The following is a 13,453-nucleotide window of genomic DNA, read 5'->3' on the forward strand; positions in this document are numbered from 1 at the left end:
CAGACTTGCTACTTTGGGCAAGAGTTTTACTGAGAAGAGACAGGGAAATAATCACGGAGGTAGAGGGTTGTTTTCATGCAAATGACCTTTGAGCTCTGAGAAGAAAACTCTGCTCCAGGTCCACCTCCCAGGTTAGCAAGCAGATGATGGCTTATGTCAGGGACAAGTGAGTATAGGGCTCACCGGGCTGAGTAATATGAAAAACAAGCCGTTAGGCGACGATGGCCAGCTCTAAGTGGACCAGGTTTTGTCAGTGACCAGAAGTGAGTTTTGACACTAAAAGTATTTTCTATATGGAGGTACTCCAGTGCAACATTCCACCCAAGAATCATGGCCCTGGCTTAGTAATCATCAGTGCTTCAGCATTTTGCATGAGCAAGGTCATAGTTTTAGCACTTTTCATATTTATTGTATTTGATGACCTTTGACCCCTGACCTGGCGGATACAGGTCATGCATGTACGAAGCACATTTGCAATACTCATAAATGTCTATAGGCGTGCAAAGGTTCATTCGACTCCATCCACCCCTTTTGGAGCTAGGGAACTTGAAATTCGCAGAATGGTTCACCTGAGTTACATCTTCTAGGTGGTGCTGCCAGCAACTGGAAGTGAGTTTTGACACTGTCAGTTGTATGGAGGTACTCTGGTGCAACATTCCACCCAAGAATCATGGCCCTGGCTTAATAATCTTCGGAGCCTTAGCATTTTGCATGAGCATTGTCACAATATTAGCTATTTTTACCGTTTTGGTATTTGATGACCTTTGACCCCTGATCTGGTCAATGTAGCACATAGGTGTACCGTAGAAAGTTGTAGTACTACTCTGTGTCTATAAGTGTGCAAACTTTCATTCACTTCCAACAAACCACTGGGGAACTAGGTGGGCATTTTTGAAGACCGGTACTGGTTGCTAGGGATGCTGAGGCCAGTCTTTGCAGGGTTGCCACTCAAGAACTAGAGGAGAGAGGGGAGAAATGGTTGGCACAATTCCGATAGGGAATGACTGCAAGATTACACCTTAAGAAGTCTGAGCTTTCTGTGTCCATTAGTAATGCTTCTACAGCTCAAAATGTGAAAAGTACGAAAAGGCATTTTTTACCGTTACTAGGCAACGAGTAATTACCTAGCAACCAAAACCTTGTGGACACAACTAGGTCATAGGCTTGTCGTTGTGTCCAAGTTTAGTAAGAATTGGTTAATTCTTAAGGGTAGAAATGCTTGCCATAATTAAAGAAGAAAGAATACAATACGAGAAAGAAAGAAAGAAAGCGCGACTAACAGTAAGGGCACCATGGAACTGGGCAACTGAATATGACAGAGCCTCCCAGTGGAGAGCTGTTGGTTTGTGTGCAGCCACTGGCTGCCATTACACCAGCCGATGATGCCGTGCCTGCTTTTGGTGAAAGCAGGAAAGGAGTGCCTTGGCTGAAAAGTGCTTGGGCGACTGGTGCTTGTAGAATCCCTGTAGAGCTATCAAAGACAGGAGTGAAACCATGATGTGGGGAATATGTGCAGTCATGGAAGCCATTTGGCAGGCCAGGTAACGTTCTTGTTCACGTGCTTTTGATGTGAATCCATGGCAAGTTGCTCAAGTTTCAGAGGCTTGAGCAATCTAGAGTTGCCTATTCTAACACTGTGAGTTCTCATGGAACACCAGCATGAGTTTTGGGAAGGATTCCTAGCCATCTACGTCAATCTCAAGAGGGTGTTTGATTCTGTTAGCCAGGAGTCACTGTGGGAATTCTTGTGACTCCCTGGGTCACTGAATGAATTATCCAGCTCAAAGCTGACTTGTACCATGACTCTGAAAATGCTGTCAGTTGTAGCTGGGAAAAATCCAGTTCCCTCCCAGTAACTTGTGGGATAAGATAGGGATGTGTCTTTGTCCCCCTACTTTTCAGCATGTGCATGGACTGGATGCAGGCGTGGGCTGTGAGTAGGAGTCATTGTGAAATATCATTTGGCAGGTTTATGGTTACTAGCCTTGACTTTGCTGATGATGCAGTTATTTTAGCAGAGTTGCTAGAGCCACTCCTGGGTTCTCTAGAGGAAGGCTCAAGACCAGGATCCAGGCATTTTTTAAAAATGAAATAGTAGAGTCTGTTTAGGTATGTGGTGGAGAAGTAGAGGTCTTGGAGGAATTGTGATTCATAACAAGTGTGGGTGAGATGATGAGAATTCCCGTTGCAATGGTATGGCTTACTGCATTATGGGCTGTCTCGGTTCAAGTAGTTATTTTCATTTCTTGTAAAGAAGAACAAAGATTCATGTTTATCAAGAAGTGGTGCTCCCTCTTACTTTATGGCTGTGGGGGCATGGATACTAAATAGTGCTTTGGATCAGCAAATTAATTTCTTTGGTAATACGTGCTTTCAGTTGATCATGTGATATTGCTGGTATGGGTGGGTGTGTAATGAGAGACTTCTCTGTAAAATGAGTCAAGCCTATTGCCTGCATAATACGTGAGCACCAGGTCTTATACAGATACATGGCAAGTCTCCCCATGTTGATCCTGTTCACATGGAGTCCCTCCAGATCTTGAAAGAGGTCTTAGCCCACTCCAGTACCTGATTATACCATACACAGGTCATGACTTTCCTTTCTGCCTCTACACTGACGTGCCCAAGGTGAGTGTGGGAGAAGTCCTCATCCATTCTAAGTAAAAACGTGAACACATCATCACCTTCGGCAGCAGCATAATTATCAGTGCAGTCAAACTATATCACTAACAAACAGGTATGTCTGGCATTAATCTAGGTCGTGAAATGCCTCTACTGGTACTGTAAATGACAGGAGTCTCATTGGATGTCATCACTGCCAATCAGTGACCACAGTGGAAGCGATATTCGAATACTTAGGACTCCCTGGTCATATGTTTGCATGAAATACTGGAGGAGTTCTCTTACAACATCCTGCGCTGCCCAAATCCCACATAACCACTAACACTCTTTCTAGGATGTTCTTTTACCTCATTAATGCAGTCGACGAACTGGATATCAAAACATTTCTGCCTGAAATAACAAGGGAATGATGTAAGAACTGTTAATAAAACCAGTAACCGGTGGCCGAGAGATGGCACTTCATCTTCACTGGGACAAAGGAACGTACAGTGTGTCAGCCTTAACAATCTGGTCACCCATCTTCAGAGAAAGCTACAGGATGCCTGAAATGGTAACCACTGTCAGGCAAGTCGTAGTCTCCTGCTCAGCATGCACATCAGGGAATGACAATACAAACTGCTGGGGCAAAGGCATTATTGCTTCATGTCCTTGGTATAGTGGATGCAGGTTCATGGTTATAATTGTGGACATCTTTGCTGTATAAGGTTCCTGATTACTGTACCCACTTTTGACCACTCAGCAGACACTAGTGAAATCGTTTTCCATTCAGTTAATCGCTAATTACAGCTTTCCAAAATCACTGCACTCCAGGAATACCATGGGTTTAAAAGGGAGATCTGGAACAACTTAAGCAACATTCTAGATTGCAAAATCTGCCATTTCCCCATTTTGGCTCCAAGGCAGTTCCATCTGTAAGCACAGTCACCACAAACTCCTAAACTAGGTACAGTGCTGGCTTCTACAGCACCAGACACGTGCCCAGCTAGACAACATTAGTACATCAAACAAGGCAATAGAATTATCACCCTATGTTCTCCCTTTTGAAAGGTCACCCATTTTCATCTCTCATTGAGTCATCGCCCGCAAAACTCCTACAGCACACCTGTGTTACAAAACCAAAATTTCCCCAACCTTCACATAAGACTGCAAAATTTACAGGACCTCCAGAATGTGCACTTGGATGCGCATCTGCCTCTTCCCATTCAGAGTGGATTAGCAAGTGATGAAGGTCAACCTACTATGGACATCCAAGGATAAACTATATTCATGCCACACCGACTTCTTCACAGTCACTCCTCTCTTTAGCCCCTTTGAAGTTGGCATAAGCAGGAATGGACAGTTCCTGATGCTATGGATTTGAGGGAGGCTGAGAAGTGAGGATTTGGGGACAGTGAAGGAAAAATATGAAAGGTGAACGTGTCCAGTATTGTTTCAGTAGCAGCTTGCACAGTATATTGACATTTTGGCTTTCCTATTTTCGCACACCCTCCTCACCCCTCTCTCCTATCCCCACCTATACTCCTTCCCTACCCTGTACACTCTCCCCTACCACTACTCCCTCTCCTCCTGACCCTCCAGCCACTGAACGAGGTATCCAAGTGTGAGTGCCTCTTTCATCCCCGTCTGCACTCTTCTAAATAACAACCTACCCATTGAACATCCCAACCTCAAACTAGCACCACATATGCCACCTGACTCACACCCACCACACACCACTCTCACACCACTCCCTCCTCTGCTTGACCTGAACAACATTTCAGAGCCACCATTAGGCACCTCAACCCACACCAAAAATACTTTTCAAAACCATGCTAACATCCCTCACAACTACTAGTACACCTGGGTCTGTGAGACCCGGCCACTTTTTGCCACTTACTGGTTCAGCAACTACTATATGCCAAGGACTCCTGTCCTTCCCAATAGCTTCCTAAGTTTGGATGCCCATGCTAAAGGTGGCTGTGTAGTTTTCCAGGTCTCCTTCTGTTTTGGTGTATAACACACTAAAGAATAACACTGGGTCTGTGAGACCCAGGTGTCCTGGATAAGGGGGGCTGAAATTTACTGTTGTGTGATGCAAATTTTTTCACCCTGTGAATTGCCCTCTCCACACCACGAAGACCCTTCATGCCACTAGCTTTGACAGCAGTGTGAGCATCATTGTGTCGTTTCTTTTCTTACGGGGTCCATGTAAACAGAAGCGGTACAGATTTTTTTCAAAAATTTGCCTAAAATGCTTTAAATATGTTAATTTTAATTATATATTCATTATTGCATAGTAAATTGAACCAAAAAGGTTGTAGATTGGTCAAAGATTCAGTAAATAAAACACAAGTATTTTTTTGTATTTTTTCTATTTGGTGGGTCTGTGAGACCCAGGTGTCCTAATGGTGTATAGGCGCAACTAGGTGTACTGTTTAAGGGTTAAAGCAGGACATCAAAGCGATGATCCACGCTCATCAGATATCACCTCACCTCTGCCCACCTCATGTTTCCTTTACGTACCACAAGTCCAAGACACCATGAGGTTAACACATCGACAGACATTGTCTGTCTTACATTAAATCTTACATATCTCCCACCCTTCATCTATAGGTCTTAAGATCAGGCTTAGTCATCAGACCACCTGACTGTTTTACTGGCAGAATCTGCCAAGTAAGACCTCAGTACTAACATGCATATACAATTGGAGGAGGCCAAACATCAAACACAACCTGCAAGCTTGGCCAATGACACAGTCTAAGGAGCAGATTTCTAACTAATGCCTAGTCCTTCAAGCTAACGAGGTCCTCATGCCTCAAGCACCTGCTCCCCTGTACTCTCTGTCTGCCTTTCCATCACAGTAATCAAGGGGTAGCCTAATCCATTACCCACCTCAAACTGGCAGAGTCTTTGCTGTCACTGATCCTGCAGAGGAAGCACCATGGTGCGCCTTTATAAATCTGTGCCACGAGGTTGTAGCTGACAGTGAAGAACAAATTTCACAAATGTTGCTGCAGCGTGGTCAAGCATTTTCCTCGAAGTTCATCAAGTAGGAATGATCATACAAGGACAGTGTATGTCGCGTCACATTATCTTACATCCCCTGGGCACCCGATTCGACTCCTATGACCTCGAGAATGAAAATGTACTTGACTTTGCTGCCCTCTATTGCACGGTAGGGACGGATCTACCGATGGCACAGAAGACACTGGAGAAGCTAAAACACATGACAGTGATAGCTGGTGCAGTCTACCCTCCAACTTTTGGGTGATCAGCATGGATACACTTGCTGTCTTGCAGGGAGTTTGCTGCAAGGTATGAGTATTACTCAAACTTGTCTATACACGAGGCAGCTCGGTAACAATCAGACTTCCTTGACAGCAGTTCTACAGATTGCTGTTCCCTTCCTCAGTAGCCGGCATAGCCCACTGTCTGTCCATCTAAGGATACCAGGTAAGATCTTAAACCTTGCTTTACTCCATCTTAGGATTTGGCACATCTCCCTCTCGGTCCATCTCAAGAAACACCACTTTGCCTGCCACCTCCATCTTCAAACTCCTTTGTCTGAGGGCGATGGTCAGCTCCAGATCCAAATTTCTCTCTGAATTTTGGTGATTTGTGAATGAAGGAACATGTCAGGAGATGCCTTAGCAGTGGCCACTGTATCTGAGATCAAACACTCACAAATACTGACATTCCTCTTGGCCCACGACCGAATTCTCTCTCCCTCATGTCTTTCAAAACTCTTCCCCAGATCCATCGAGCCCTCCTTGGTTTTCTCCGCACTTTCATTACACTCGTACCGACACTCTAAACGGAATTCTTTTGGCCATAATTGTATTTGGTGTATCCACCATGTACCTTGAACAACTGGTATGCACATAAGATATCACACCTCTATTCCACTCTCTTAGCAATGGCCACTGCAATTTTACTTTCAAAAGAGGTTGTACCTCGGATTGTCACCACCGGCAGGGTAGGGCTGGCGGCACAGGGTCCTCCCGGTCACCATCAAGCGACTGTGCCAGCAGCGACTAGTGCAATTTCCGACCATGCTCGTCAGCGGAGAAGTAAAAATGCCTCCTTATTCTTCACCAACATCCGTTGGCTTAGTACCAACTTAAATTCAGTCCATTTTTTCCTACAGTCCATATCCCCTCTGGCCCTATTCCTCACAGAACCACAAATCTCACTGTCTACCGAAATATCCCCATATTGTTTTCCTGGTTACCATTTCCTCACAAACTTCCATAATAAGGGTAGCACCTGTTGTTATATTAAATCCCAATATGCAGTTGACACCATTTTAAACTTCACTTCACGCAGTTTTGATTACTCGCTGTATAAACTAAACTGTCAAAATATCACCAAATATATCTGTGTAGTTTATTGCTCCCCCAGTGCTTCTTCTGAACCCAGTGTATTTGATTCCATTTCCACACAGTTGAGTAACCTTAATCTTGCCCTTAACACCAAAATTACCATCTTGGGTGATTTTAACATACATAATGTTGAATGGTGATTGCACTCTGCCAGGACTGACGATGCTGGTCTAGAGTGTGAGCTGTTTGCAGAATCGTTTAATCTCACGCAACTGGTAAAGCAACCAACCAGAATACCAGATAATCCTGACCATAACGCCCATCTTTTGGATCTGTTCCTGACAAATAATCCAGATCAGTACAGGATAGAGGTATTGTCTCTACTTGGATCCTCTGACCACAATCTCATCAAAGCCTCATTAGTTAGCCCCTCCAAACCTTCCCATTCTGAACCTGCCAGGGTGACCCAATGGCACTTTGATAGGGCAAACTGGGATGAATTTAGAAATTATCTTGCTGATATTCCATGGCAGTCTTTCTTCTCTAGTGATGTCAATGCTAATCAGTCCCACATTTGTGATTTAATACTAGCTGGTATGGATTTATTCATATCAAGTCAGCAATTCAATAAAAGATCTGACTCTCCAAAATGGTTTGATAGCAACTGTGCCAGAGCAACAGCCCAAAAGTCATCAGCATATAACTATTACTTGAAATCAAAAACATCTGAATCATCAGCATATAACTATTACTTGAAATCGTTCTTCTCCTAGATCTGTTAACAGTGGTGTTCCTCAGGGCTCTGTCCTATCACCAACTCTCTTCCTTTTATTCATCAATGACCTTCTAAGCTGTACATCTAACCCTATCCAATCATACGCTGATGACTCCACCCTTCACCTTTCCATTCGATTCCCACAACGTCCATCTCAGCAGTTACTTCAACAGGCAAGGGATGAGGCTATGGCACACCTAATGTCTGACTTGGCTCGTATCTCTGACTGGGGTAAAAATAATCTGGTTGTTTTTAATGCATCAAAGACCCAGTTTTTGCACCTATCAACCTGACAAAATCTTCTACAGGTATACCCACTTATGTTTAATAATACTCAACTTAATCCTGCATCATCCTTGAACATGCTTGGGGTTTCATTTGCTCGGGACTTGTCTTGGAAAGATCATATTACATCTCTTGTAAAATCTGCTTCCAAGCGATTAGGTGTGCTAAGCCGACTCCGTTCTTTCTTTGCCCCTGCACGATTGTTGACCCTATACAGGGGTTTTATCCGCCCCTGTGTGGAGTACAACTCTCATGTGTGGGGAGGCTCCTCACATACAGCTCGTCTCAATAGGGTGGAGTCAAAGGCTTTTCATCTCATTAACTCTCCCCCTCTTACTGACTCCCTTCAACCTCTGTCTCTTCGCCGCACTGTTGCATCTTTATCTCTTTTCTATCGCTACTTCAGTGGTCACTGTTCCTCTGAACTGTCTGCATGCATTCCTCCACTTCTACGACGGGCGCATAGCACCCATCTAGCAGCAAACTCTCACCCTTTTTCTGTCCAACTCTCTAATGCAAGAGTTAACTGTTACTCTCAGTCCTTCATTTAAGCAACAGGCCAACTCTGGAACTGTCTCCCTCTGTCTGAATTTCCTGCTTCCTATGATCTCCAGTCTTTCAAATGCAGTGTGTCCAGGCATCTCAAAATGAATGGATCTTGAATTTGGCTCTCTCTTGTATTTTGTTTTTCTCTTGGAAGGAACAGTTTTGTGGGCTCATGGCCTTTGGTTCCTTCTTCCTCACATAAAAAAAAAAACTCAATTTAAAATTGCTAGAAACCATGCAAAAGCTGTAATAAATCTTGCTAAATCAAACTTTCTTCAAAACCAAGCATCAAAACTACTTAACAACCCTAATGACAATAGAATATTCTGGTCAACTCTCAATTCTCTCAATAATAACTTTAACAAGTCATCATCCATTACCCCACTAAAATCTTCGGATGGCAACATTACAAATGACCCGTGTGGGAAAGCAGATATCTTTGCCTGTACATTTGCCAGAAATTCTACCTTAGAGGAAGCCAGCCAGAATGTCCCAGCACTAGAACTTGACTCTCCCGAAATTGCCCCACTTAAAATACAGACAAGGTACGTGAAATCCATCCTAGACAATTTACCTACCAACAAAGCTCCAGGCCCAGATGGAATTCTGCCAATTGTTTTGAAAAAGTGTTCCCCAGAACTTGCCTCTGTTCTTGCAAAATTATTCAGACTATGCATACGTACTTCTTCATTCCCTAATTCATGGAAAGAAGCCAATATCCACCGAATTCCAAAGAAAGGAAGTTCCTCTGACCCCTCTGATTACAGACCAATAGCTGTCACATCTTCTCTTGGTAAGGTTTTTGAAACTGTAATTAATAAGCACATAGTTAAACATCTTGAATCCAACAACTTAATTAGTGATAGATAATATGGTTTTCGCCAAGAAAGATCCACCATTGACATACTCAATCTCCTGACTCATACCATCCATCAATCAGTTGACCTGCATGGTGAAACTCATGCAGTAGCCCTGGATATTTCTATAGCTTTCGACAGAGTCTGGCACCGTTCCCTGTTGTCCAAACTCCCATGCTATGGACTAAACTCTTTTGTTCCGTTGATATCCTCATATCTCAGCAATAGAAAAATAAGAGTAAAAGTAGATGATGTATATTCCACTTTCCACTCAGTTAATGCTGGCGTGCCGCAGGGATCAGTTCTGGCACCAACCCTGTTCCTCATTCATATTAATGATCTCTTATCTGTCACCCACAATCCCATCCATTCATATGCAGATGACTCAACACTTCATAGTTCATTCACACTCAGACATCCATTTACAAAGTCCGATATCTCTAACTCTCACCTCAGTACAGCCATCTCTTTAAATTAAGACTTATCCACGATCAGTGAATGGGGACAAAAGAATCTTGTCTCATTTAATGCTAATAAAACTAAAAATATACAATTTACTAATAGGCAGGTATTGCCAGAATCGTATATTACCTTCAGTGCTACAAATATCCCCATTTCCAAAAGTATTGAAATTCTTGGCGTTTCGCTTAACAATGCCCTCAGCTGGACCTCTCATGTTAGATCACTTGCTAAGACCGCCTCAAAGAAACTTGGATTATTGTACAGAGTCCGTAACTTCTTCACTGATGAGCAGTTAGTTATAATTTATAAGAGTCATGTGCGCTATCAGCTTGAATACTGCTTGTGGAGCGGATGTGGAAAGGTTGCATTAAAACAAGTAGACAAGATTCAGAACAAAGCTGTTAGAATTATTAATAACCCTGCTATTACTAATAAACTACCTCCCCTACAAGTAAGAAGGAATGTTGCCTCCCTTGCGTTATTTTACAGATATTTCTACAGTAAATGCTCAGACGAAGTTGCATCTATGATGCCACCTCTCCATGCCTTCCCTGGTGCTACACGGGCAGCAGGCAGCGCTCATGACTGGAATGTCACACAGCCATACTGCAGAACTACTGCCTATCAGGATTCTTTCATTCCCCGAACTGCATCTCTCTGGAACTCGCTTCCCCAGAGTTGTTTCCCTCCAAACTTCAACCTGCTGCTGTTCAAGTCTAACTGTTACAGATATTTTATGAACAGAGGACACCAGTAATCAGGTGCATGGATTTTTTTTTTTTTTTTTTTTTATTCATTTGTTTTTCCTTCCTCTGTTCTGTTATATGTATATGAAAAAAAAAAAAATTCCTTTATTCATTTTCTATCTTGTCTCCACGTTCTTGTAAAAATTATGTAAATGAACCTATCTCCATATTTCTTCAGTGTTTCTAGAACCCGTCCATCACTGAGAATAACAGATCAGTAAATGTACTTGTAGTTTAAAGGTTTAAGCCGTGGGCCACAATACATCATGCAGGAAGAGGAAAGATGTTGGCTTCTATATACACTCAGGAATGAGCTCCAAGCAACATCCCAAGTGGGGATGGCGGCTGCCTTACTCTAGCTATGGTGTTATGGACAGAGCCTATGATGAAGGGCGTATTGAGAGAACTAACTCCTTCCCACCCGCCATGGACAAGTCGGCAGGTACTCTTCAAGGCATACCGGGTAAGCTCAGGTCTACTTGGAGTTGACAAAAATATACACTAGTGCATAGATTCTGACCCTGGTCCTCTGGATTAGTGGACTGTGACCTTGGCCAATGTGTCACCACGATCACATATACTTTTGGACTGAAGGAACAGCGGACTGATATCAAGAAATGCTGGATGTGATGAATGGTAATAAGGTAAAAAGGTGCAATGGGTAAAGAAATAAATGAATACGTGTGTGTTGCGCGCTAACAATGATTAAAAAGAAAAGAAAAGAGAGCAATATCTTTCCAGCATTAACAAGCGAGGCAGTGTAAGTATTGCCTCAAAATATTAGTTTTGCCCTTCATCGAAATTCGATCACCAAGAGCAATAAAGGTGACAGAAGCTTTTGGTCGACAAAAGGTAACCATGAATCTAAAGGATATTATTGTCAGTTCTAAGGAAACACACACACACACTAGGGTACGTTCATTACTATTTTGTGTACACTCGTAACTCACATTGCCAGTCATATACTGACGGCCTACTTGTTTCACCCTCCTTTCACTGACACACTGCACCCTCCCTTACAAGGTCAGGGTAGAGACAGGGCAGAGTGGTGACAGGCTGGAGAAATTTTCAAAGATTTTGTTGTTCATCTGTATACTTAACCAACAGAACAAGCCAGCATGTAAACCCGTCTCCGACTGCACCCTTGAGTGTCAACCCCCATTCACTTATCGTCACTTTAAGGACCTCCTCCCATATTGATAAATATTTCCACATAGACCTTTTTCCCCTTGGACCTGTTTCTCCCCCCTTGATCTGTTTCCCTTTGGACCTGCCTTGGCTTTGGACTTATTCTCCATATGCCCTTATTTCTACCTCCATGAACCTATTTTTTCCACGGACCTATTTTATTCATGGGTCTGTTTTCTCATGGATCTATTTTCCCCCAAAGATCTTCCTTTCATTATGAACCTATTTTCTCCTCTGGACTTATTTGCCGTCATGAACCTATGTTTCCCATGCATCTATATTTGTTCATGGACATTTTCCACATAGACCTACTTCTTTCCATATACTTTGATTTCCATGGACCTTTTTTACTCATGGACATGTTTCCACTGTGGGCTGATTTCTCCCCTTTCAACCTATATTCTGGCATGAACCAATTTTCCTCATGAACTTGTTCTTCCTTCATGGACCTAATTTTCCTCTTGGACCTATTTCCACCGTGAACCTCATTTCCTCCTTGGACCTATTTCCTTCATGGACCTATTTACCCTTATGGACCTACGTTCTTCCCACGCAGAAATGCTGAAATTGCACATGGATCTATATATATATTTTTTCCATGGCCCTGTTTCCCATATGGATTCTTCTGTACCCACTGGACTTGAAAGTATGTTCCTACTTGGGTCCATTTCCCCAGGAACCTCATCCTACCATGGAACTATTCACCCCATGGATTTATTTTCCCAGTACCCACACATCCACTCACCCCATCTACCCCACCTTTCCCAGTTAGCCAACCCAACCCATCCCCCAGCCACCGCTTCCATCTGCCTAGCCACCCCACTCGCCTGCCCCACCCACCCACCCAATCAACTCGGCCCATCCACCCCACCTACTCACCTACTCACCCAGCCTACCTGACCCTTCCCCTAACCCACCCCACTCTGCTCACCCACCTACTAGATCCACGCTGATTGCTCACCTTGCCCACCCACTCTGCTTACCCTCCCCACACACCCATCCACCCATCTATACGCCCACCACCCTATTCACTCGACTCACCCGGCCACCAGGTTCCAACATAATGACTTGGATGTTTACACACACACACACACACACACACACACACACACACACACACACACACACACACACACACACACACACACACACACACACACAGAGAGAGAGAGAGAGAGAGAGAGAGAGAGAGAGAGAGAGAGAGAGAGCACTGCTGCTTTTGTAATATAGATGAAAGTAAAAGATCGGTGAGCGTCAGCAGGGACTGTCTTAACTCACAAGGTTGGGACGTTTAGTACCAAGTTCCAGCTATCGCCAGGATGATTTTATTTAGCTGAAAGTCAGTCATAGAAGCCTAAGGGTGTTAGTAATATCCCCATAACCCTTCTGTGGTCGGGGCTACTCTACTACAACACCGCTGCTATTTCTTGCCTGTTTTCTTCACCCTGGTGTGATTCATAGGAACATGAGAATGGTACCGTAAATTATATCATGACTGGAAACACTCTATTATTCTATTCCCGCTAACGACAGATGATTGTGTTTAAGTAAATGTCTGAAGCCTGAGAGTATCAGTAAAATGGTTATATCACTCTGTATCATCTGTATCACGAGCGATTTTTCCTAGCTCTTGTGTTTTCGTGTTACTCCATAACGTTCCTTTCATTGTTT

This window comes from Coenobita brevimanus, chromosome 23 (assembly GCF_032717465.1).
Source record: "Coenobita brevimanus isolate Jiangsu-jjx chromosome 23, ASM3271746v2, whole genome shotgun sequence".
Classification (NCBI taxonomy): domain Eukaryota; kingdom Metazoa; phylum Arthropoda; class Malacostraca; order Decapoda; family Coenobitidae; genus Coenobita; species Coenobita brevimanus.